This window comes from Peromyscus maniculatus, chromosome 9, assembly GCF_049852395.1.
Source record: "Peromyscus maniculatus bairdii isolate BWxNUB_F1_BW_parent chromosome 9, HU_Pman_BW_mat_3.1, whole genome shotgun sequence".
Classification (NCBI taxonomy): Eukaryota; Metazoa; Chordata; class Mammalia; order Rodentia; family Cricetidae; genus Peromyscus; species Peromyscus maniculatus.
The window spans coordinates 6,480,269-6,504,588 of NC_134860.1; the positions used below are offsets into that span (position 1 = coordinate 6,480,269).

Sequence of the window (24,320 nt, forward strand, 5' to 3'; positions counted from 1 at the left end):
CAGGAGAGACCACAGTACAGACCTCTAGTTACTTCACCATTCCATACACCAGTTGGAAAACAGAAACAACTAAGTCAATCAAGAAATATTTTCCTCAACTCCTGTGTGGAAGTCCATGCCTTTAATATTAGCACTAGCAAGGCAGAGGCAGGTCAAATTTGAGAGTTCAAGGACAACCTATACTACATAGCAAATTCCAGACTACTTAGGGCTATATAAGAAAAGGATATTTCAAAAACAAAGAAATCTATATCTAGACACAATTTCTTGAAAAGATAAAGTTGTGATTTCTGTAAGCAGAAAATAATTGACAGAGAAAATCCAGGACCAACTGTTTCACCAATACAAGTGAACTTTCTCTTTTCCCAGAGCTAGGAACCATCCTTACACTCATCCTGTGTCTCTGTCAATTTGGTCTGTCTTGCTGTAATCCTTAATGATGGTAAGCATTTGATGCCTTGTTAGAGTTCAGTGGAGAAGAACTGACAGTATCTGTCTTGGTCCATCAGTTTACACTTTACACGCTGCCTATGCCAGGTAAACCTTGCTACTCCAAATCTTGTATTGGTCTGGGCTTAAATGTGTTGAACTGCAGAAATATGGTTACTTTTATATCAGTGTCATGATATGTTTACAAAGTGAGTAAACCACTGCCATTTTGGTTTACTAGATTTACATATATATTCACTATCTACATTTCAATTAGTGATATTTTGGTATGCTGATTTATCATTTGGATAACTTCTTAAAAGAAAATTTCAGTGGGGGAAAAACCACCAAATATTAACAATACCTTGAGAAGAGTCACAATTTGTAGTCAACTGATTCCACAAAGTATGTTAACTTTAACTGACTTACCTTGTTACATTCAAATTTTACTTCATTCAAAGTAATGCAGACTCCACACAGGGTGCTCCAACTGTACCTACATATACACTAAGTGACTGCCCATTCATCCACCATCCAGTAAAGCCTTTGAGACATTCCTATCATTTTACATTGAAAAATGACTGTACAACTTTGGACTGTCATTCAAAAAGACATATTCATGCACTATAGACCATTTTAGTACTAAGAGATGGCCTCTTCATAACATGCAGAGTTATATAAAAATGGTAAAATATATTTTCCATTTATACAGGTGATCCCCATTGGCATTCCAATTATATCAAGCACTAATGAAACCTTTTCTGGTTGAGGAAGATTTAAGGCAAGTTCCGGCCCCATGAAGGCACTGAGATGATTTCCCCATTATTGCTACATGTCTTTATACTCAATGTCACAGTAGATCTGGTCGATTCAGCAACCATTTTTTTCTTGTTGGTTTATAAAGCTGGAAGTAGAAAAGCATGTCAAATGTGAGCCAGGCTACAAAGTGTGTGGTCATTCTTTTTTCTCTTTAATTTCTGATGGGCTACAATGATTCTACATTTTAAGAAAAACTCAAAATGCTCCTTAAACTACTTCCAGAGATTCAAGATTGCATGTTTTCCTTTCAATGGGGCAGATTCATTCTGGATGAGGGCTGAGAGGCATCCAGTCTGAGGAAACAGGATCAGCTGAGGAACTGGCAAGGTGAGTGGCTGTGGCTTGTTCTGCTTCTTTGATCTTCCAGTGGTCACCCCCAATACCTGGCTGCAGATTTATTTTTATTAATAAGACCTTTTAAGAATCATATTACATATCACTGCTTGCTCTTAACTTGTTAGCACAACCATTCCTTGACTGGCCTTATTAGCACAACCATTCCTTGACTGGCATTAAAGCCTACTTCTTTAAGATTCCAGCATATACTGCAGACCAGCTGAGACATCCAGTCTTGAGGAGTGCACATCTACTGCATTATTGGGCTTTCCAGTCACAGCCAGATATTGTTGGATTAGATAGAGCACGGCCTGTAAGCAATTCTAACAAATACCCTTTCCATAGAGAATCGTTGTATTACTTCTGGATCATGCTGGCTAAGACACCAGGCTTGTAGAGAGGACATTCTAGAGTAGTTAGGGTCTCATAACAGTCTGAGCTCACTTACAAATTCCCAATAGTCACCTAAACCATAGTTTTCCCCAGGTGCTTGCTCACTTCAGAGAACTCAACCCTCCTCCTCGATGATCATGACCGAATTACTTGGCATGCTTTATTTTTCATATTATTGGGTATGGATATGAGGAGGGTAAGTGCCAATTTTAGGCAGTGTTAATAAAGTGAGTGTTCAACTCCCCATGGTTGAATTACTGAAAAAAAATCTTAAAAAGCAGAGAGAAATCTCTAGCTTTGGAAGGAGGGGGTCCTGAATGACTTCCCCTGTGTCACAGGAGAGACTCCTGAAAAGGAAACCACAGCTTCCGGTCAGTTCATGGAGAATTAATTAGCAAAGAGGCAAAGGCTGTGCCACATGACATCAGCAGACCATTTGCTGGGCATTCTCTTGTATCCTGGACAGCTCTTGGAATCCCCAGTGATGTCACTAGTGTTGTAGCAACACTGACTGCCTTGAGGTCATTTGTTCAGTGACCACAAGCTTGGCCTCTAGACATGTTATCCAGACACAGAGGTCTGTTTAGGAGAGAGAATGGACAGCGTGGAGAGACCAGAGTGAGGCAGAAGGAAACTGGTCCTGGGTCTCCCAGGAAATCATGGAGAAAATGGTCCTGGGGAAGAGGCAGTAAGTTTTGGAAGGGGCTGGGGAGCTTTCTGGATGTGGTGGGCTTCAGCTTTCCAGGACTAGGACTAAAGAACTGGGAACTTCTGGGATGGAGGCACAGAGAAATTAATGAGATTTCTGTACCATGATTAGTTTTCACTGCCACTGGAGTCCTTTAGTTAGTGCCAGTGATAATAGGGAAAGGAGAGTACCCTGGAAAACCCTGAGGTTCTCATACGATATCACAATCACTTGTATGACAGGATCCCCCAAGTGCTGCTGTCTTCCATTGACCCTTGAGGTTTCTGAATTACAAGCTGTTGATGGCACACAGGTCTCCAGTTCAGCCTGACAGCAGTTAGAGTCAGTGGACCTGGAGTGAGACTGTCACCTTCTTGCCAGCTGTGGGAGTTCTGGACTCTCACTGAGGATGGCTTTGTGAATCTGTTGACTGTGTTTTGTCCCTGCATGGCTTTTCCATTAACACGAGACTCTAAAGCATAGAGCAAGTGACTTGGGCATCCCAACACTACCCAAGTGATTATAACAGTAGCGATTACCACCATGCATCTGAAAGCCCATGGCTGATGGCTCTGCAGCCAAGGAGCATCCTTCACAGTGTGAGTAAGCCTTAAGAGGCTGTACACTGAGTCCCCTTGTGCAGGGAAACAGAGATAAATAACTGACTTCTAAGATATCCACTCCCTATAGAGAGATGGGAAACTGACATCCACAGAGGGGAGACTCAAGTCTGGGCTTTCAGAACCTGCCGGGGCAAAGTCTCTTCTGTCTGTCGCTTTCTGTGTATCCTTCAGTGTGTAAGAATTAATTGAGATGTGGTAGTGTAGAGGGACGGTGCTGTGCTTTGACTTCTAGAATTGGGCATTCCTGAGATAGCTCACCTTGTCTAGCATGACTTGTCAGTGTGATATAACATCTGAAAGGACACAGTTTTCCTCACAACACTCATTTGTTCTGGGATCCACCAAGTCAACTTGTGAAGCCACAGTCCAGACTTCTGGTGAATTTTCAATCCAGAACAAACATGGTGATAGTTCTTCATTTCAGGACTGTCAGTAAATTGAAAAGTGTGAAGTGGGGCTCTGGGAAAGTTCTATGGTAAAGGAGGCCTAATAATCTGTCCTCTTGTATCCTTTTCCTATTCTCTCATGCTCTGATGGATGTTGTAATTTAAGCTGGCTGTGTCACCTTTCCTAAGGGCATGTGCATTGTCACAGGTGGCTCCAATCAAAGAATTTGGCTTTTGTGTAGCTCTGGGGTTAGCACCACCGCAGTGACACACTACATACTATCGTCATGACTATGACACATTTGATTTTCAGCAAATGACTTTGCATATCTGTGTGTAGCCTCTCACTAGCCATTCATCTTTCCTCAAACCCCAGTGCGGGAATGGAGCCTTACACTTGTGGGAGTGTTTGCTCTTATGTCTGAGGGCTCCCTGGGGAACTCTGGTTCTTAGAATCCCCAGGCAGACATGTCACTACTTGATCACCTTTTGGTATTTTATGAGGGCTAGAATGTATTCTGTTCATGATTCGGGGTAATTCTCCTCATTGATTATGGGACTTATCTTTGTTCTGACAGGACACCCACAATCTTCCACCACATCTGCATACTATAATAGGCTTGGGGATTCTCCACAATGTGCTTGTTTACATCTGGGGACTGATGTTTCCTCCCCACCATTAGGTTTCCTGACCTAATACTCTAGCAACCTTTATTTCTCATGTATTAATTAGAGATCTGAAGAAGTGATGAGCCATTTCACCAGATGTGTTTGGAATAGAGACTTCAAATTCTTATATTTGAAGTAGTAAAAATATTCTAATGAAGCAGAGAGAGAGAGAGATCACTGGCTTTGTAAAGATGATGTACTCAAGTTGTTTCCATATGTTTTTGGAAAGGCTCCTGAGAAGGTCAATATGGCTTTTTGTGCATTGCAGAAGAACTAGTTAGTAGGAAGGTGAGGGCTGTGGAGGTGACCCTAGTATACTTTCTCTGAAATTCTATCTTATCCTGTAGAGCCCTTGATACTCTCTGTGATGTTACCAGTGATGTAACAACACCACACGCCTGTGGGGTATTCGTTCAGTGCCCATAGACACGTTTGCAAGATTGAACTGGTTGCTTGGGAGAGAGAATAGAGAACATGGAGTGACCAGAGGAAGGCAGAAGGAATGTGGCCTTTGGTCTTAGTGTTAAGCCTGGAGAAATAAATGGTTTTGGAGAAGGCACAGTAAGTCCTGAGCAGGGGATTGGGAGCTTCATGGAGGAGGTGAACTTAAGCTGGGCCTTCCAGTATGGGGCTCAGCATCTGGGAGCTTCTGGTAAACAATGGGACTATTCTGCTTCTCTGGGCTTCTTAAGAACAGACCTAGATTCAAGAGTCTCTGATGGTGAGTTTAGGAGAGCCATGAATTATTCAGCCTGCAGCTGCCTTTCTGGGAAGACCTTCATTTCATTCAGACTGGCAAAGAGGGTCAGGAGAAACAGATGGACTAACGAGCTGTACCTCTCTGGGTAGGGTGTTGCTGTTCTTCATCCTAGTGGATTCCTATAGTTTCCATGGGAATCTGACACCAATAAGAAGGGAGGGAAACTCACCTGGCCATCTACCACAACCTCAGATATTCAGATGCTTTGGTCCTGGGGAAGAGGGATCAGGACTTGGTGCTGCTAAGTTCTAGGCACAACAGGACTTACCTGCATCACATCAGATATGAGCTGACACTGTTCTTCAAATCTACATGGCTGGGCTGGCTTATGCCTTCCAGAGTCAGGGGACTGCGTTAGGGATGGAGACACATGCCTAGCCATGGTTTTTGATACTGTGGCAGGGACATTTGGAGTAGCTGTTGGCTGCCATCAGGTTTGACCTTCCCTGAAGTGTAGTGGTGGAAAAGTTCCCTCACAGGTCCTGCCCCTTACTACAGAGGCTAGGTCCTAATACAAGCCTGAGTCAGTAATCTGCACGCCAGAGATTATATTCTAAAGAAACAGAGGAGTCCATTCTGCTTGATGGTTTGAGGAAGGCTCCATCCCATTTTCAGAATTATATATGTTATAAGTTTCTGAAGCAGCACCAGGCATGTTGTCCAGTGCCAGTTTTCTTGGTGACACACACTGCAGTGCCAGTGTTCGTCATGGTGGTGTCAATGATGTCCATTGTTTAAAATATTAAGGCAAGTCCATGTGGTTAAAAGTGAGGTTTATTTTCTGGGGTAATTTACAAGTGAAGTGATAAGTTACAGGGTCTGGGAAAGGTGTAGCATAGTCTGGCTGTGTACTTGGGAGAACTCTGCTTGGTCTACCTCCAGCATTCAGGGTCCAGGAACCAAGAGAGCCAGCCCATCTGGATCTGGGGTCTTCACGTGTCCTCTCTCACTCTGCCTTCTAGGTGTGACAGTTTCCAAAGGCTCAGTGAGGGTGGTACTTCCAGATCAAAGCTGGAACAGCTACCAACTACAGGTGTCATCTCAGGAATAGAATTTGTATATTGGTGCTGTTATCTGAAATCCCACTTGTATGACCCCAGAGAAATTTCAAATCTAAATGAATCCTTTTTTCTTTGAAATCAATAGGAGTCATCTAGCTGCTGATGACAATGAAGACCACACAGTCGTCATCCCAGTCCTTCTCGATTTAGGAAGCAGGATTTTTTTCCATATCATAGGATGTATGGAGTAAGCAACACATGGTCTGGAGGTGTTGAAGTCAATATTCACATGACCCGAGACACCATCCTCTGTATTACAGGTCCAATGTGCTGTTGTTTTAGGCCTTTCTCTTTTTCTTTAAAGAGCAACCAATTTTATACCTATGGACACTTTTTTTAACCACAGCTACTATCAAACAAAAAATAATTATTTGAATTCTTAATCTTCAATTATAGAGAAAGACCAGATTCTTAAAGTACTGGGTTTCTAGCTGTTCTCCTCTTACTCAAGAAACCACAGACTGGTATATCATCCTATTTTAGCCATGCATGGTCATAACACAGCCACTGAGAGTCATCATGACCATGAGATCTCCAGCCGATTTCCATGTACCTGTTGATTATTACCACTCCTTCCTTTCAATCTCTGATGGAGCCATTTGCTCAAGAATGTTAGTAGATAGAATTAAGACTTTGATGGCTATTTTTAGTTGTCAACATGATGACATCTGGGAATAATATAACCCAAAAATAAACGGAACACCTGTGGTCTATTTCTGCTTAAAGTAGGAAGAACTACTTTATTGTGGAACGTTGAGGAATGAAGTCACACCATTAATTCAGATCTTTAATCTAGATGAAATTTGAACCATTCTTTTTGCTGGAAGCCTATAGAAGGACACGGAAGAAGGAGGCTTCTACTATTCCTCTGCTTGCTCTCACCTTGTTAGCACATCCATTTCTTCACTGACATTAGAACCTATCACTTTTAGGTTACAGCATAATATCAGAGACAACTGAGACATCCAGTGTTTAGGTTTGAGAAACTACTGGATTGTTGAACTTCCCATTCATTTCCAGCCATTGTCGGATTAGCTGAGGCACAGGCTGTAAGCCATTCTAACAAGTCCCCTCTTAATATAAAGATTCATTTTTATAACTTCTGTTACTCTAGAGGCCTGATAATACACCAGGCACATAGAAAGGACATTCTAGAACAGTTTGGGTCTCATAACAGTCTCAGCTCACTTACAAATTCTCAGTAATCACTTTCCCTTAACCTAAGCATTCCTCAGGTGCTTGCTCATTTCAGAGAACTCAACCCTCCTCCTCCACCTCATCCTAATCTAATTCCTTGGCATGCTTTATTTCTCATATTATTGAGTATGGATGTTAAGGAGAGGAAGTGCCATTCTTGGGCAGTGCTTATAAAGTGAGTGTTCAACTCTCCATGGGTAAAATAGTGAAAAGATTCTAAGGAAACATAAAATTTCCCAGCTTTAGAAGGAGGAGGTACTAAATGGCTTCACCTGTGTCATATCAGAGACTCCTGGAGAAGAAATCTCAGCTTCTGGTCAGTTCAGGGAGAATTTATGAGCCAGGAGGCAAAGGCAGTTCTGTGTGACATCAGGAGTCCCTTCTCTGGCAATTCTATTGTATCCTGGAGAGCAGAGGTCTTGGAATCCCCTGTGATGTCAATAGTGTTGTATCAACACCAAGTGCCTTTAGGATGTTTGTTTAATGCCTATACAGTTTGCCTATAAACATGTTGTGAAGACTTAGGCATCTGCTTGGGAGAGAGAATGGATTTTGTGGTGATACCAGAGCAAGGCAGAAGGAAACTGACCCTAGGTCTCACTGGTAAGAATGGAGAAATCAATGGACCTGGCGAAGATACATTGAGTTCAAGGGAGCTTCACTTTGAGAAGCTCACATCTTGGACACTGTTTTCACTTTGGTGGAACTTTGGAATACTTTATAAGTTTATAAAGCCTTCCTGAAGTTGGCACTCCTCCCTGGAACTACTCAATGTATGCTCTGGTCCTCTGAGTAGCAATAGGCAGCCAGATATGAGAATCCCTGTGGTAAAGATAAGAAAAATGTCACTATAGATTTCTGGTGGCACCAGATATGTGGCACAGACTCCTGGGATCTGCTTAGATCATCTATAGCTCCAAGTCCACTGGGGGTGCTCATGCAGCTCTGGATAACTCTCTTGAACAACCTTCTTCTTCTTGCCTGAGGACAATGATAGGAAGTTTAATAAGCACCAGGAGGTCCCAGTGTGTAAGTGCCAGGCTGTGGCTTCCATGGCACTGAGGAATCCAGAGCATACCCTGATTCCATATGATCCTTGTGGCCTGTGTTCATAGGTTCCTTTTCTCCTGGGGCCATGCCCTACCACAGGCTGAATTCTTTTCGGATGCTGAAAAAGAAGAATAAACAGGTGATGTCGGACTTGCAGAAAATGCCCATGGAGATCAGTGATGGTGTGAACAAGGTCAAACAGCTGATTGAGGAAAATGTATCCTACAGGTATGTGCCTGTTTTATCTTGGGAGAGACTGATTCATCTTTCTCTTTCACTCAAAGTAAGGGCTCTGGTTCTTGCCTGTCTGCCTCTTAGCAAGCAGTCTGACATGTGGTCCTTGGCCTTGTGCCACTTGGACTCAGTTTTGCTAAGTGTGAAAAGATGCTGTGTCCCTCCAAGAGATGTCCTGTCATCCTTGGGATACCCTTGACAGAAAAAGGGTTTACACCATGAAGAGAATGTCAGGTATCCTAGTACCTCTGGGGCTCTGCCCAGGGCTTCACAGAGCTGGTTTCCATGGTAGCCATAGACAGAACTGATTCTGGTTGGGGCTTTTTACCTCCTTTTGAGAGGGTTTTCCCTCTATCTGCTGCTGCTTTCCCAATATCATGAACAGTTAACAGGTGTGGACTGCATGCTGTTCTCAGAGGCACTGGATCCCTTTTGGCATCAGGGTTTTCAGAAGTATTTTGAATCTTTCTGGAATTTGGTTACTCTCTGGATTTGACCTGTATCTAAGTGATGCTGACTTGGCTATTTGTGGGCTGTCTGTGAGTCTGGGACTTTTCAGCACTGGTGATACTTGAACATAGCAAGGGCAAATGGAGGCTGGCTGTGACTCAACGTGTTTCGGTGGATTTTCATTTACCTCCATGGCCAGATCCTCCAAGATTGGACTCAGCTGAAGGAGAATGTACATGTGTTGAGACTCAAGAACAGACTGCTGTAGAAGGAGCAGATTGAACTGAAAGAGTCCTATGAGGAGTTGAAGAGGCTACTGATGGAGGCCCATGAGATGATCTGTGACCCTTCTGCTGAGCAGCAGCAGGTAGGCTGAGACAGAGATGGCAGGTGCCCACCTGTGCAACCATAAACAGAGAGACACTCATATACCATCCACACTCATTCAGACTCCCACCTACATACCCACGAAGTGTTGATTTCTGTGATCATTCCTGAGTCTTTCTGGAGAGTTAGCCTCTTGCAAGAATCTGGATAATTGGCAAGCAAACCCTCCTGCTCTGCTAGAAACTGCAGTACTTTGAGAGAGCAGGGTAAGTCACATATCACACACCTACATGTCATTGTGATCAGAGGCCTTACTGATATTGTGTTGCTGACTATATCATGTGAATGGCTGTGTCTCAGAACAGATTCCCTCTCATAGTTGTGCAGAGTGCTGGGTTCCTGAAAAGCACTGCAGGTGATGTCACTGGCCTCCTGACTGACATTGGCCTGAATTCATACCATATGCACTGTCATCTGTTGAAAAGTTCCTGGGTATTGACCATGGGTCACTTTCTTTCTCTTGGATTATCAAGGTCAACTGTGGAGGAGCCAGGATGAGTTTAGTGAAGAGACTGTGACGGGTGAACTTGGAACCTGTGGGGTCAGAGGGTTTTGTGATGGATAAAGTTCGTTCAAGGAAAAGTAAGTGCAGGTATCAGCGCATTGCTGGCTCTAAGAGCCTTGTAGACAGCATAGAGGACCCACAACCTTACCTTACATCAAAAAGGGTACAGCAGTGTTCTTACTGACCATTCTAGGTTCAGCACATATTTGTGTGTGTGTGTGTGTGTGTGTGTGTGTTATGCTTTTCTGTGCATGTCTGTGTGTGTGTGTGTGAACTTCTCCTCTGTGTGTGTGTTTGTGTGAATAATGTCTATTGCTTGCACAGTAGTGTTCCTTTCTGTGTGTATGTGATCATGTGTGGATGAATGTATATGTATGTGTGTGTGTCCAGGTTTCCTGTATGTATAAGTATTTGTGTGTGTTTGTGAGTATAAGTGCTTATAGGTCCAAGTGTGTGTTTGTACTGTGGATTTTAAACTCTCTTGGTTTTTTTTTTTGAGCACAGGATATGGATTTATTTCTTTTTTTATTTTTTATTTTTTCCTTTTATTTTACAATACCATTCAGTTCTACATATCAGCCTCGGGTTCCCCTGTTCTCCCCCTTCCCACGCCCTCCCCTTCTCCCCAGCCCACCCAACATTCCCACCTCCTCCAGGGCAAAGCCTCCCCTGAGGACTGAGATCAACCTGGTAGACTCAGTCCAGGCAGGTCCAGTCCCCTCCTCCCAGACTGAGCCATGCGTCCCTGCATAAGCCCCAGGTTTCAAAAAGCCAACTCATGCAATGAGCACAGGACTCGGTCCCACTGCCTAGTTGCCTCACAAATAGATCAAGCCAATCAACTGTCTCACCTATTCAGAGGGCCTGATCCAGCTGGGGGCCCCTCAGCCTTTGGTTCATAGTTCATGTGTTTCCATTTGTTTGGCTATTTTCTCAGTAATTGAGTAAAACCAAAATTTATTATAAGCCACAATCGTCCTAGGTACCTCCATGCTAAATATAGCCTCCATGGTTCTATGGGTTGTGGTCTGATTGTTCTTTTTTTATATCTAGAATCCACTTATGAGTGAGTACATACCATAACTGTATTTCTGGGTTTGGGTTACCTCACTCAGGATGATTTTTTTCTAGTTCCATCTATTTGCCTGCAATTTTCATCCTTTCATTGTTTTTTTTCTGCTGAGTAGTACTCCATTGTGTATATGTACCACATTTTTTTCATCCATTCTTCCATTGACAGCCATCTAGGTTGTTCCCAGTTTCTGGCTATTACAAATAGTGCTGCTATGAACATAGCTGAGCATGTATCTTTATGGTATGAATCAGCATTCCTTGGGTATATGCCCAAGAGTGGGATGGCTGGGTCTTGAGGTAGTTCGCTTTCTGATTTTCTGAGAAACCGCTATACTGATTTCCACAGTGGTTGTACAAGCTTACATTCCCACCAACAGTGGAGGAATGTTCCCTTTGCTCCACATCCTCTCCAACATTGGTTGTCATTGGTGTTTTTGATCATAGCCATTCTAACAGGTGTAAGGTGGTATCTCAGAGTCGTTTTGATTTGCATTTCTCTGATGATTAAGGATGTTGAACATTTCTTTAAATGTCTTTCAGCCATTTGTGATTCTTGTTTTGTGAATTCTCTGTTTAGCTCTTTAGCCCATTTTTTAATTGGACTGTTCAGTATTATGATGTCTAGTTTCTTGAATTCTTTATATACTGTGGAGATCAGTCCTCTGTCAGATGTGGGGTTGGTGAAGATTTTTCCCATTCTGTTGGCTGTCTTTTTGTCTTATTGACTGTGTCTTTTGCCCTGCAAAAACTTCTCAACTTTGAGAGGTCCCTTTTATTAATTGTTAGGCTCAGGGTCTGTGCTCGTGGTGTTTTATTTAGGAAATGGTCTCCGGTGCCAATGCGTTCAAGAGTGTTTCCTACTTTCTATTCTATTAAGTTTAGTGTAACCGGATTTATGTTCAGGTCTTTGATCCATTGGACTTGAGTTTTGTGCATGGTGACAGATATGGTTCTATTTGTAATCTTTTACATACTGAGATCCAGTTATGCCAGCACCATTTGTTGAAGATACTTCCTTTTTTCCATTGTATAGTTTTGGCTCCTTTGTCAAAAACCAGGTGTTCATATGTGCATGGATTAATGTTAGGGTCTTCAATTCGATTCCATTGGTACCATATTCATACCAATAACCAGCTGTTTTTATTACTATAGCTCTATAGTAGAGTTTGAGGTCAGGGATGGTGATGCCTCCAAAGGTTGCTTTATCATATAGGATTCTTTTAGCTATCCTGGGTCTTTTGTTTTTCCTTATGAAGTGGAGTATTTTTCTTTCCAAGTCTGTGAAGAATTGTGTTGGAATTTTAATGGGGATTGCATTGAATCTGTAGATTGCTTTTGGTAAGATTGCCATTTTTACTATGTTAATCCTACCTATCCATGAGCATGGGAGATCCTTCCATTTTCTGATATCTTCTTCAATTTCTTTCTTTAGAGATTTAAAGTTCTTATCAAAAAGGTCCTTCACTTGTTTAGTTATTGTTATCCCAAGGTATTTTATATTATTTGTGGTTATTGTAAAGGGTGATGTTTCTCTGACTTCTTTCTCAGCCCTTTTATCATTTGTGTATAGGAGGGCTACTGATTTTTTGAGTTAATCTTGTATCCTGCCACTTTACTGAAGGAGTTTATCAGCTGTAGCAGTTCCCTGGGAGAATTTTTGGGGTCAGTTATGGATACTATCATATCATCTGCAAATAGTGAAAGTTTGACTTCTTCCTTGCCAATTTGTATCCCTTTGATCTTCTTTTGTTGTCTTATTGCTCTAGCTAGAACTTCTAGTACTACATTGAATAAATATGGGGAGAGTGGACAGCCTTGTCTTGTTCCTGAATTTAGTGGTATCACTTTGAGTTTCTCTCCATTTAATTTGATATTTGCTGTTGACTTGCAATAAATTGCCTTTATTATGTTTAGAAATGTTCCTTGTATTCCTATTCTTTCTAAGACCTTTATCATGAAGGGGTGTTGGATTTTGTCAAAGGCTTTTTCAGCATCTAAGGAGATGATCATGTGTTTTTTTTCTTTCAGTTTGTTTATATTATGTATTACATTGACTGATTTTCTTATGCTGAACCATCCTTGCATCCCTGGGATGAATCCTACTTGGTCGTGATGGATAATTGTTTTGATGTATTCTTGGATTCAGGTTACTAATATTTTGTTGAGTATTTTTGCATCAATGTTCATGAGGGAGATTGGTCTGTAGTTCTCTTTCTTTGTTGCATCTTTGTGTGGTTTGGGTATCAGGGTAATTGTAGCCTCATGAAAAGAGTTTGGTAGTGTTCCTTCTGTTTCTATTGTGTGGAACACTTTGAAGAGTATTGGTAGTAGTTCTTCTTTGAAAGTCTGGTAGAATTCTGCACTGAAACCATCTGGTCCTGAACTTTTTTTTGGATGGGAGACTTTTGATGACTGTTTCTATCTTTAGGGGTTATTGGTGTATTTAAATGGTTTATCTGCTCTTGATTTAATTTTGGTATGTGGTATTTACCCAGAAAATTATCCATTTTTCCTGGTTTTCCATTTTTGTGGAGTACATGTTTTTGAAGTATGATCTGATGATTCTCTGGATTTCCTCATTGTCTGTTGTTATGTCTCCCTTTTCATTTCTGATTTTGTTAATTTGGGTGCTCTCTCTTTGCCTTTTGGTTAATTTGGCTAGGGGTTTGCCTATCTTGTTGATTTTTTTCAAAGAACCAACTCTGTGTTTCATGATTTTTTGTATTGTTCTCTTGTTTTCTATTTCGTTGATTTCAGCTCTCAATTTGATTATTTCCTGGCGTTTATTTATCCTGGGTGAGTTTGTTTCTTTTTGTTCTAGAGCTTTCAGTTGTGCTGTTAATTCATTGTTATGGGATTGCTCCATCTTCTTTATGTGTGCATTTAGAGCTATGAATTTTCCTCTTAGCACTGCTTTCATAGTGTCCCATAAGTTTGGGTATGTTGTACTTTCATTTTCATTGAATTCTAGGGAATCTTTAATTTCTTTCTTTATTTTTTTCCTTGACCCATTGATGTTTCAGGTGGGCATTATTCAATTTCCATGAGTTTGTGGGTTTTCTATAATTTTTGTTGTTGTTGAGGTCTAACTTTAAGGCATGGTGGTCTGATAAGATACATGAGGTTATTCCAACTTTTTTGTATCTGTTGACATTTGTTTTGTGTCCAAGCATGTGGTCAATTTTGAGAAGGTTCCATGGGGTGCTCAGAAGAAGGCATATTCTTTTGTGTTAGGATGGAATGTTTTGTAGATATCTATTAAATCCATTTGAGTCATAACATCTGTTAGGTCCTTTATTTCTTTGTTAAGTTTCAGTCTGGTAGATCTGTCTTTTGGTGATAGTGGTGTGTTAAAATCTCCCACTACTAATGTGTGGGGTTTGGTGTGCATTTTAAACTTTAGTAGTGTTTCTTTTATGAATGTGGGTGCTTTTGTATTTGGAGCATAAATGTTTAGAATCAAGACTTCATCTTGGTGGATTTTTCCCATGATAAATATGTAATGTCCATCCTGATCTCTTTGGATTGATTTTAGTTGGAAGTCTATTTTATTAGATATTAGGATAGCTACACCAGCTTGTTTCTTAGGTCCATTTTCTTGGAAAGCCTTTTCCCAGCCCTTTGCTCAGAGGTAGTGTCTGTCTTTGAAGTTAAGGTGTGTTTCTTGCATGCAGCAGATGGATGGGTCCTGTATTCTTTTTTTTTTTTTTTTTTATTTTTCCATCACAGGCAATTTATTTTGTTCTATTCATTCACAGTTAATACAGAAAATACTTGGAAACATTTCCATATAATATTTGACACAGAAATCATCAAATAGAAGTATACAATGTTGACAGGAGGCAGTACATTTATAATTTATAACCCCAAATGTATTTATAAATTAGAAATGGAAAGATCTACAAATGAAATTATGAAGGTTCACCAAAGTAATTTAATCTGTCAGTTTCTCATTCATTTTTATGTCTTAATAATATTCTATTGTATGAATAAGCCACATTTTATTTCTCTCCAGTATTTGATAGCTATTTGAGTTGTTTTAACTTTTTTACTATTAGCAACACACTGCTGTAAACCTTCATGTACATGTTTCATAGGTGCACATTTTCAGTAGTTTGAGGTTATATTCCTAAGGGTAGAATTGTTGAGTAACAGAGTAACAATGTTTTGCATTTTGACCAACCACCAGACTGTTTTGCCAAAGTGGCACACCATTTTACAATCTCACCAAATCCTTGTTTTTAAGGCTCTGATTTTTGTACAAAAGCATTCAATCATTCTGTCAGACCAAACCAGGATAGTAAGCTATAGTTCAGAGCTGTTCTATTCCATTTACTATGCAAAGCCAATCTTGGCGTTTGCAACTCTCAGCCCTTTTGAGTATTCTTGCAGTGTTCACCTTTTCCTCCACCACTTTTTTTTCTTCTTTTTTTTCTGGTTTATTTCTATCTATTACAAATGTATAAAAAATCCTCCATCAACACTGCTGATAGCAGCAGAACCTTGAGAAATATACCTTTGGTTTGCCTCAGAAAAGGAACACATATTGTACTGTAAAGTTTATAAAATTGGCGCAAAACATTGTAATAATGTTACAATACCAGTTTTAAGAGTTCAGTGACTAATGGGGAGCCGATGGGATACATGAAGAACTGTGAAAGCGATCTCACTTAGCCAGCTGTACACGTAGACTGTAAATCTACATTCAGATCATTTCTGAACTAAGACTATCATCTCAGTTTATCTGTTGAGGTCAACCAGGAAACCCTGGAATATACCTTGATTTTTACAAAAATAACAAAATAGGGGGAGGGGTTTCTTCAGCATTTTAGTCCACGAGTAACAGTATCCTAACAGGCAAAGTGTTCTCTCACTGTCAACATAGAATGAACTGCTGCTGGAGGTCAACTTGGGCTTTAATTTGCATTAGCACTTACATGCATAGTAGTCCAAGTTGTTGACCTCATGACTTTAAAAAGTAACTCTAAAAAAGTAAAATGGCCCTTCTTGGAAGACTAAAGAAAGACATCCAGCCACAGTTGTAAAAAGTCTCATCAAAACAATATACCCTTTTATGAATTACGCCTCAATTAAAAAAAAAAAGTAGCCCCAAATAAGCAGCAGCTCTGAAAAAGAAAATATAACTTAAGATATTTGAAAAAAAAAAAAAAACAAGGTGAATACAGGTTCAAAAGTAATTAAGATATATTTTCTTAAGGCTATCTAGAATTAGGCTTCAAAGAATTCTACCATTTCAAGTTTACCACTAGTTACTAGATACCTATTTACAAACAAGATGTTCACCTTTTTTGTTCCTTTATCAAGAGAAAAATCTACCTTCAGACTATGAGGGTGGTGATGGGGAGGGACTAGAAAACAAGATTCAAACAATCCCATGCAAATATCACATTTTTCAAATGGAAGAACTCCAAACTGCACTAGAAGTTCCAATCACTAAGACACTTTCCATTGAAATGATTTAAGTACAACTACATGGCACCAAGGTTTACGCCTAATATAGGCCTGACAACCAAGTCCTTGTTTTCTGGAAGAAAGGCCTCAAAAGTCCCACTCAATTCCATACAACAATACTTCAAAGATCAATTAGGTTTTCCTTTCCTTAATATTTTTGTTTTTGACTTCTAATCCTAAAGACTAGATTAAAACTTAGCTCATTTCCCAGAAGGCATTGCTTCCCTTTGCTCTATGAAAGAGTCCACCAAGACCTCTTCCTCAAAACCATCTAGCCCCCAGCCTCCAGCCTTTGCTTGTGATGCATCTTTCTCAACATCCTGAAAAGGTAATGTAGGTAAAATATGCTCATAAACATTAAAACTAGTTGTTAGAAAGACGTAACTAGCTTTATAAATTAAGTTTTAAAGCATAAATACTTGCAGCTTAATCTGCACTGACAATGATTGTCGAAGCCTAGAATTCAACATTTACAAATTCTCATTCACACACACAAAACACACTATTATCACACAACTTGTGTCTTGAGAGAATCTTCTGCTTTTTAAATCTTTGGCCTCCCAGTCAATCCCAAATTCAACCAAGTTTTCAAGTTCTGGTAGTTACCTGGACCACTGAGGCATTGCCACAAGACTTCTTCTCTTTTGAAACATCCTTTTTCTCTAGATATTAGGATAGCTACACCAGCTTGTTTCTTCTGTGGTGTATGTTGGTGTGGGATTATCTATTGCTTGATTTTTCATGGATGTGTTTAGCTTCTTTGGGTTGAATTTTCCCTTCTAGTGCTTTCTGTAGGGCTGGGTTTGTAGACAGGTATTGATTAAATCTGGTTTTATCCTGGAATATTTTGTTTACTCCGCCTATGGTGATTAAGAGTTTTGCTGGGTATAATAGTCTGGGTTGGCATCCGTGGTCTCTTAGTGTCTGCATGAGATTTGTCCATGATCTTCTAGCTTTCATAGTCTCTATTGAGTAGTCTGGTGTTATTCTGATGGGTTTACCTTTATATGTTACTTGGTCTTTTTCCTTTGTGGCTCTTAATATTTTTTTTTGTTCTGTGTGTTTAGTGTTTTGATTATTATGTGGCGAGGGGACTTTTTTTTTTGGATCCAGCCTATTCCGTGTTCTGTAAGCTTCTTGTATCTTCATATGTATTTCTTTCTTTAGGTTAGGAAAGTTTTCTTCTATAATTTTGTTGAATATATTTTCTGTGCCTTTGAGTTGGTATTCTTCACCTTCTTCTATCCCTATTATTCTTAGGTTTGGTCTTTTCATGGTGTCCCAAATTTCCTGGACGTTTTGTGTTATGACTTTTTTGTCTTTAGTGTTTTCTTTGACTGACGAATCTATTTTCCCTATTGTGTCTTCAGTGTCAGAGATTCTCTGTTCCATCTCTTGCAATCGGTTGGTTATGCTCGTTTCTGTAGTTCCTGTTCGTTTTGTCAGGATTTCTATTTCCAGCATTCCCTCAGCATGTGTTTTCTTTATTGTCTCAAATTCTTTTTTCAGATCTTGGAATGTTTCTTTCATTTGTTTAATTGATTTTCTTGGCTTTCTTTGATTTCTTCTCATTTTTTGTTTGTTTTTTCTTCCATTTCTTTAAGGGAGTTTTTTTATTTCCTCTTTAATGGAGTTTTTCATTTCCTCTTCAAGGGAATTTTTTATTTCCTCTTTAAGGGAATTTTTTATTTCTTCTTTAAGGGCTTCTATCATCTTCTTATAGTCATTTTTAGGATTGATTTCTTCTGTTTCTTCTGTCTTGGTATGTTCAGGTATTGCAGGTGTAGAATCACTAGGTTCTGATGTTGCCCTATAGGTCTTTATGTTGTTGCCTGTATTTTTGCACTGGCACCTACTCATCTCTTCCTCTGCTCGGTGCAGGTGGTGTCTGTGTCTGAGAGTGCCTCTCTTGTTCTAATTTTTAGAATTGTTTTAGTAGGAGTTCTTGGTTAAATTGGTGCTATTGGGCTGTTTCTTCAGGAGCAGCTGATCTCAGTTGGTGAAGTATATATTTATGATTCTGGTGATCTGGTTTGGTGGCTGGCAGTGCCTTCTTCTGTGTTCCCAGGTCACATTTTGTTCATTCATCAACTCCTCAGCTGATCTTGTTTCTTCAGACTTCAAACTGTAGGGATCTGAATCCTCTCCCAGATGGATTTCAGCTGAGTGGGGTAGTCTCACCAACACCTCCAAGTTGTTGGGTTTCGCAGGATCAGCAGCTGGGCCCTGGGTTGTCCTCAGACAGAGTGTTCAGATTCATTCTGGTTCCGTCCTACGGAGATACCTTCTTCCCCGGGTGTTGGGGTTAGAGGCGTCCCTGTTCCAAGCTCTTGATTAAAAGCTTGTTTTCACTAGCTCTTTAGCCCATAATAGCTCTGTTTCTGGTCTTTATTGCGACTGGGTTTAGGCCGTCACCTGTTGGGCCTGCCTGCCTCTGCGAGGCCAGTCTATCTCTGGCAGCTGCTGCTGCAGGCCTACCTGCCTTTGCTTGTCGCCCTGCCATGCCTGTCTACTTTTGCGGGCTGCCGCCTGGCCCCGTCAGGCCAGCATCTCTCTCTCTCTCCTCTCACTTCAGTTCAGGCCTGGCTGCAATAGAATCCTGAAGGCTCACACATTTTATCTTACCTGGTGGAAACTCAGAAGTCTCTATCTCAGGTCTCCATCTTGTGCCCTTGTTGCAGATCCCGGAGGAAGGGGTGATCGGCAGGTCAGTGACTGAGCAGGGCTAGGATTCTGTTTTTATTTCTACATATTTGTATGTTCACTTACTCATCTTTAATGATGATGTAACCAACTTTCCCCACACTTGGCATCCATCAAATATTGTATGCTGCTGCCCAATTTTCCACATGTCCGCCTAGCTCACTAGAACAAGGGGACAAAACCACTGTACTTCAATGGTTTTCAGGTATTTTTAGAGGCAAAAAATATTTATCTGCCCAGAAATCCTGGAAGCAAACCAAAGTAATGTGGTACATGAAGTTTAGGAGGAGGTCACTGTGGCAAATCAAGGTGTCTGAGAGGCAGGATAGGCTGGCTGAGGGTTTATGTCCTTGTCTGCTCTGGGTGAATGGTGACTGTAAACTCAATGGTCAGGTGGCTTGCTGTGTCTTCTCTGTATCCTGTTTTGTCCTCACCCACATTGCCTGCTACCACTTGCTTTTCCCCTTTCCCTAACCTTGGCTCAGTTAACCTTGCCCTTGGAGCTTGGGCTGGATGTTAGTTCTTGAGAGATTCTGACTTGCAGTATGCTTCCAACTGCATCTCAGTTCAGCAGAAGTTGTCTAGCTATGCTGTGGTGTGAGAATGGGGCTGTCTCAGTGCACCCCACTTAGTTCCTGAGGGTATAGGACTCGCCATGTGCTGTGTCTGTAACATTCAGTAACTGCTTTTCTTCAAAGTTGATTCCTTTGAGTTAAAATCAGCCTCATGGAGGGTTTGGAGAAATGAGAACCCTCAGACATTGCTGGTAGTGTAAAATGGTACAGCACAGTGAGAAGTTACACACAAGTCTTCAGTGTTGAATTGCAATCCCCATGTGACCCAGTGATTCTAGAACATGAAGTAGATGTCCACAGGTCCCAACATAGCTAGGGTACTTCAAGGTTTTATCAGCACTCCAGGGAGCAGCCTCCTGATGCCCATCATTCACTGAGTGGAATAGTACACTGTGGTTGAGCTCTTCCATGGAATATTGTTCAGCATAAAGTAATACAAAAAATAATTTGTTACTGACTTAGTCAGCCATTTGTTACTCAAATTATTCCCTGGCACAAACATCTCACAGGAAGGAACTGATTCTTTTGGATCCTGGTTATGGAGATTTTCTAGTTTCTTTAGCTCTTTGCTTTGGGTCCTGATTGAGGCAACATGTGGTAAGGGAACTTTTGCAGGAAGTTTATTACTTTGGGGGCAACTGGGAAACAGTTAAAAAGACCAGTGTGGTAGTCCACGACCATCCAGTAGTCCTTTGCTGGGGAACATTCCTATACTGCACAGCCTGGGGAACTTCTTCAACAGAGTTAGTTAAGGAGCAAGGACCCCAGAGGGCCACCTGTCTCTGCATTAGGTTGCAGGATAGACACTTCAATGACTGAACTGCCTATCTCTCATGCCCTCTCTGTTCTTCTCTCATCCAACGGGTTTACCATCTTTTCATTAGTATCCCTGGTGGTTGCTCCTTATGTTAGTATTAACTGTGAAGCTAAACGTGTTACTGCATTACAGTGTGCTTGTATGTGTGCATACATGTACTTGTGTGTGTTCATGAATTTATGTGTGTGCATGTGAGTGAGCAAGCCTCCACTGAGAACACAATCTTCTAATGAACAGGAGCAAAAGAACCTGGATGAAAGACTGCAGGACCTGCTGAAGCAGAAGGAGCTGGTCACCCAGCAAGATGACTTGGCAAAAAAGCTGCAACATCACTTCAGTGTCTCTGAGATGAGGTGGGAGCCCAGGCTGGGAGGAGTGGTTAGAACCATGTAGGTCACCTGTCCCTGGATCTCTGTCCTTTTGGGATTCCCACCATATGAATAGCTCCCAGCCACAGCCAGGGAAAGACCACTTCAGGATATTATACTTGCCCGGTCAACAAGAACTTCTCCAGGAAACACTATGTTTGATCCTTAGTGTTTCTGGGGAGTATCTACCCCTTATTCCCATCTGAGCTCTCTCCTATCTTCTCAGAGTCCCTTGTATCTCTCCATGAATATCCTATGGCAGTCCTCAGCCTAGTAGTAGGAAGGTTAGTTGTGCAGTACAGTGTGTATTCCTGCCACTTTATTTTCCTTCCAGAACATCACCTTTAGAGAGAAGCTCATAATTTTGCACAGATCTGCTTGCAACACACTCCTGAAGATTACAGGTTCTCTGCAATGTGAATCTGTTTCCTGTGAGAAGATTTTTTCTGTTATAAGAAGTTTAGGAATTGAACTGTGGCAGGTTTCTATACTGAAGGAATAATCAGATCCTTCACTGCTTTTACTTTTTAGGATCCCCTAGAGGGTCTACATTCACCTGGTATCTAATCAAGGCCATGCCTATCTGTCCTGAACTGTTTCTCAGACATTGCTACACTGTTATTATTTTCCCTAAAAAAATGTATCTAGACAACTGGAGAAATGTGCTGTATTTTCTTGACCAGCACAGTGTATTTCTTAGCTCAAAAGCTGAGAAAAAAATAAAGGCCCAGATGCACTGTGGTCCTCCTCTCTTGGGAAATACATGGAATGACTTCAGCTGAAAGGTAACGTTGTATTGTCCAGCAAACTAGAGCTGGTTCAGGCTCAAATAACTGACATAGGTTCCTACCAGGCCTGTTCCGTAACTGCCTTCCTCCTCTAGATCAGAACATCTCCCGTCTGAGTTTGAACAGGCCATAGCCCAGGATGAGAGCCTCCTGCAGACAGAGCTGCTGCAGCAGGAGCACTAAGTCTCACAGGCAAGTGAGCCACCAATGCATCCACCCTCAGCAAAGATGGCATTGGTGGGAGACTGGGGGCTCTTGACCTTGGCTTCCAGTGTGAATAGGCCTTGATTTTTTTTTTCTGCCATGTGACCCAGCCAGGCTGCTTCTTGTTCTGATTGCCTTTGCTTCTCATATAGCAGTTCTTGGGAGAACTGAGGAGGCCAAAAAAGCCACAGATACCTTGAACCCATGATATTCTATACTCTCCAATCAAGGCCTCCTCCTCAGAAGACACTCCTTTAGAGCTGTGAACTCACCAGTGAGGAAAATACCAACTGTCTTCCAGGTGATCCACCCACAATCAGATCTTTGGGTCTGTTATCTTAGTACTCCTAAAGAAAAGAAAGCATCAAAAATGAGCTTGAGATACATAATACCTGAGCCAAGAATTACCGAGAACCCTGACATTCAACAGCAAATGGCCCCTGTGAGGGGTAGTACAACATGGAGGGAAGAGATGTGGTGAACAAGACATTTCCTGACAGTTTAAAATCTGAGGCTTTGGCAAGCTGACTGAGTCCTCAGCCCTCTCTTTGTGGTGTGAAATGTGTCCAGAAAAATTGTTGATATCAAGTTTTTCCAGACAGAACTCATCCAAAAGCATCATATTTCATTCTCCAGTTGAGTGTTGGAGCTGACACCATGTCATTCACAATTGTTGCTGAAGATAATGCACCAAAGAGATCTCCACAGTCCATCATTCCCTGTGTTAGACATTTTTTCCTCCATATGTAAAATGAGTGGTTATTCTTGAGTTTCACAGCCTGGCCTGAAGTGACTCGTCCTGAGAAAGGTTTTACAGAAGACATCTGAGTCATCTTTGACATATGTGTCTTAGAAGCCTGTGTTGCCTGCTAGGACCATAATGACATCAGGGCTGTAACTGAGGGGCATGTCTGGATCCATGGCCCTGTTGCAGCCAGGGTCAGCGTTAGTGAAAACTGGACCTGCCCCTCACCCACTGCAGTACTAGGGAGAGTGGGTTCTGAACCTGGACTGAGCAGCACAGTAGAGCTGATCCTGTTGGTTGTGGTGTCAGTGAGCTCTGAGTTTGTGAGAGCAGAAGAGCATAGTCTACCTACTTCTTCCTTGTGTTGGCAAGGGTAAAGGAAAGATGCCTGCCTCACCTGAGCAAATGCCACCTGTAGTTGGTGGGAGAGTGGGACTCTGGAGCATGAGAACAGAAGAGGTGGGTCAGCCTCTCACCAATTGCAACAATTGGGTTTGTGGGCCTGGTATATTACCTCCGCAAAACACTAGAGCTGTCCCTTTACTCTGAGTGTGGGTAAGTCAGATTTGAGTGTGTGAGAACAGGACAATTGTCCTGTCTCCATTCTGCCCATTGCATGGGGTGAGCTAGGTGGGGCAGTGTTGGAGAGCTTGCTGGGGTGGAGAAGATGAAGGAAAGATGGCAGCCTGACTATCCCATGTATGCCCAGCCAGAACCATGGCTATGAATTATCCAACCCTAACATCGTTTTTTATCCATGGACTGCTGGAGCATGTAAAGGGCCCAATTTTGAATAGCCAAAGCTTCTGGATCTCTTGACACATGGCATCAATAGGATATCCAAGAAGAGCACAAGTGAAGGTCCATCATCTATAGTGTAGAGAAGCCAGAGAAGCCTGCAATATTTATAACAAAAAGATGTATGGACTAAAGGGTATATTCTGTGACTCATTGGGTCACACTAAAATTCCTTGCCAATACTTTTGTTCATTTGTTTTTAATTTTGGATTTTCAGTTTTTCTTTTAAATTTTGTTTTGTTTTGGGGGAAGTTTCAAAGGCAGAGCTAATGTCTTAAGGAATGGATAAGGGGTAGAGATAGATTGGGATGCAGGATGTGAAACTATCAGTGAATAATAAAGTGTTTAAAATAAAAAAAGAAATTAGGAAACCCAGAGATATCTGGGCGTGGTTTCCTTGGAATATAGCATCAGTGATAGGAAGACTGCAGACAGAATGAATTCCAAGGCATGTTGGGACAGTTTTTTGTTTTGTTTTGTTTTTTGTTTTTGTTTTTGTTTTTGGTGCTTTTGGTTTTATCTAGGAATTTGTGCAATTTTTTAAAAAAGATTTATTTTTTTCATCTATTTCTTATTAGTTTTTAATGTGTTTACTAGAAAATATACAGTTATACATGGTTTACATTTTAGTTCTATTAAATGGCACTGTTTAAGAACACAGACCTTAGCCGGGCGGTAGTGGTGCACAAATCCCAGTACTCCGGGAGGCAGAGGCAGGCAACATATCTGAGTTCGAGGCCAGCCTGGTTTATGTAGTGAGAGTTCCAGGACATCCAGGACTGTTAGTTA

The 24,320-nt window shown here is 41.3% G+C and overlaps 1 protein-coding gene and 1 long non-coding RNA gene across 2 annotated transcripts in view; one reads left to right on the forward strand and one right to left on the reverse strand.

The window, feature by feature from the left end:
- The first annotated feature begins 1,221 nt into the window (after window positions 1–1,221).
- Window positions 1,222–9,720, forward strand: LOC143267236 (uncharacterized). The gene is made up of 3 exons (XR_013042187.1): window positions 1,222–1,575; window positions 8,511–8,639; window positions 9,295–9,720. It is a non-coding gene; the product is annotated as an uncharacterized LOC143267236 (long non-coding RNA).
- The window catches only part of LOC143267235 (disks large homolog 5-like), a 49,715-nt gene continuing 30,635 nt past the window's right edge, over window positions 5,241–24,320 (reverse strand). Inside the window, exons 3-5 of the transcript XR_013042186.1 lie at window positions 22,261–22,335; window positions 9,283–9,493; window positions 5,241–8,529 (exon numbers count right to left, since the gene is read on the reverse strand). The gene's annotated coding sequence lies outside the window, so the exon portion shown is untranslated. The remainder of the gene's footprint in view (window positions 8,530–9,282; window positions 9,494–22,260; window positions 22,336–24,320) is intronic.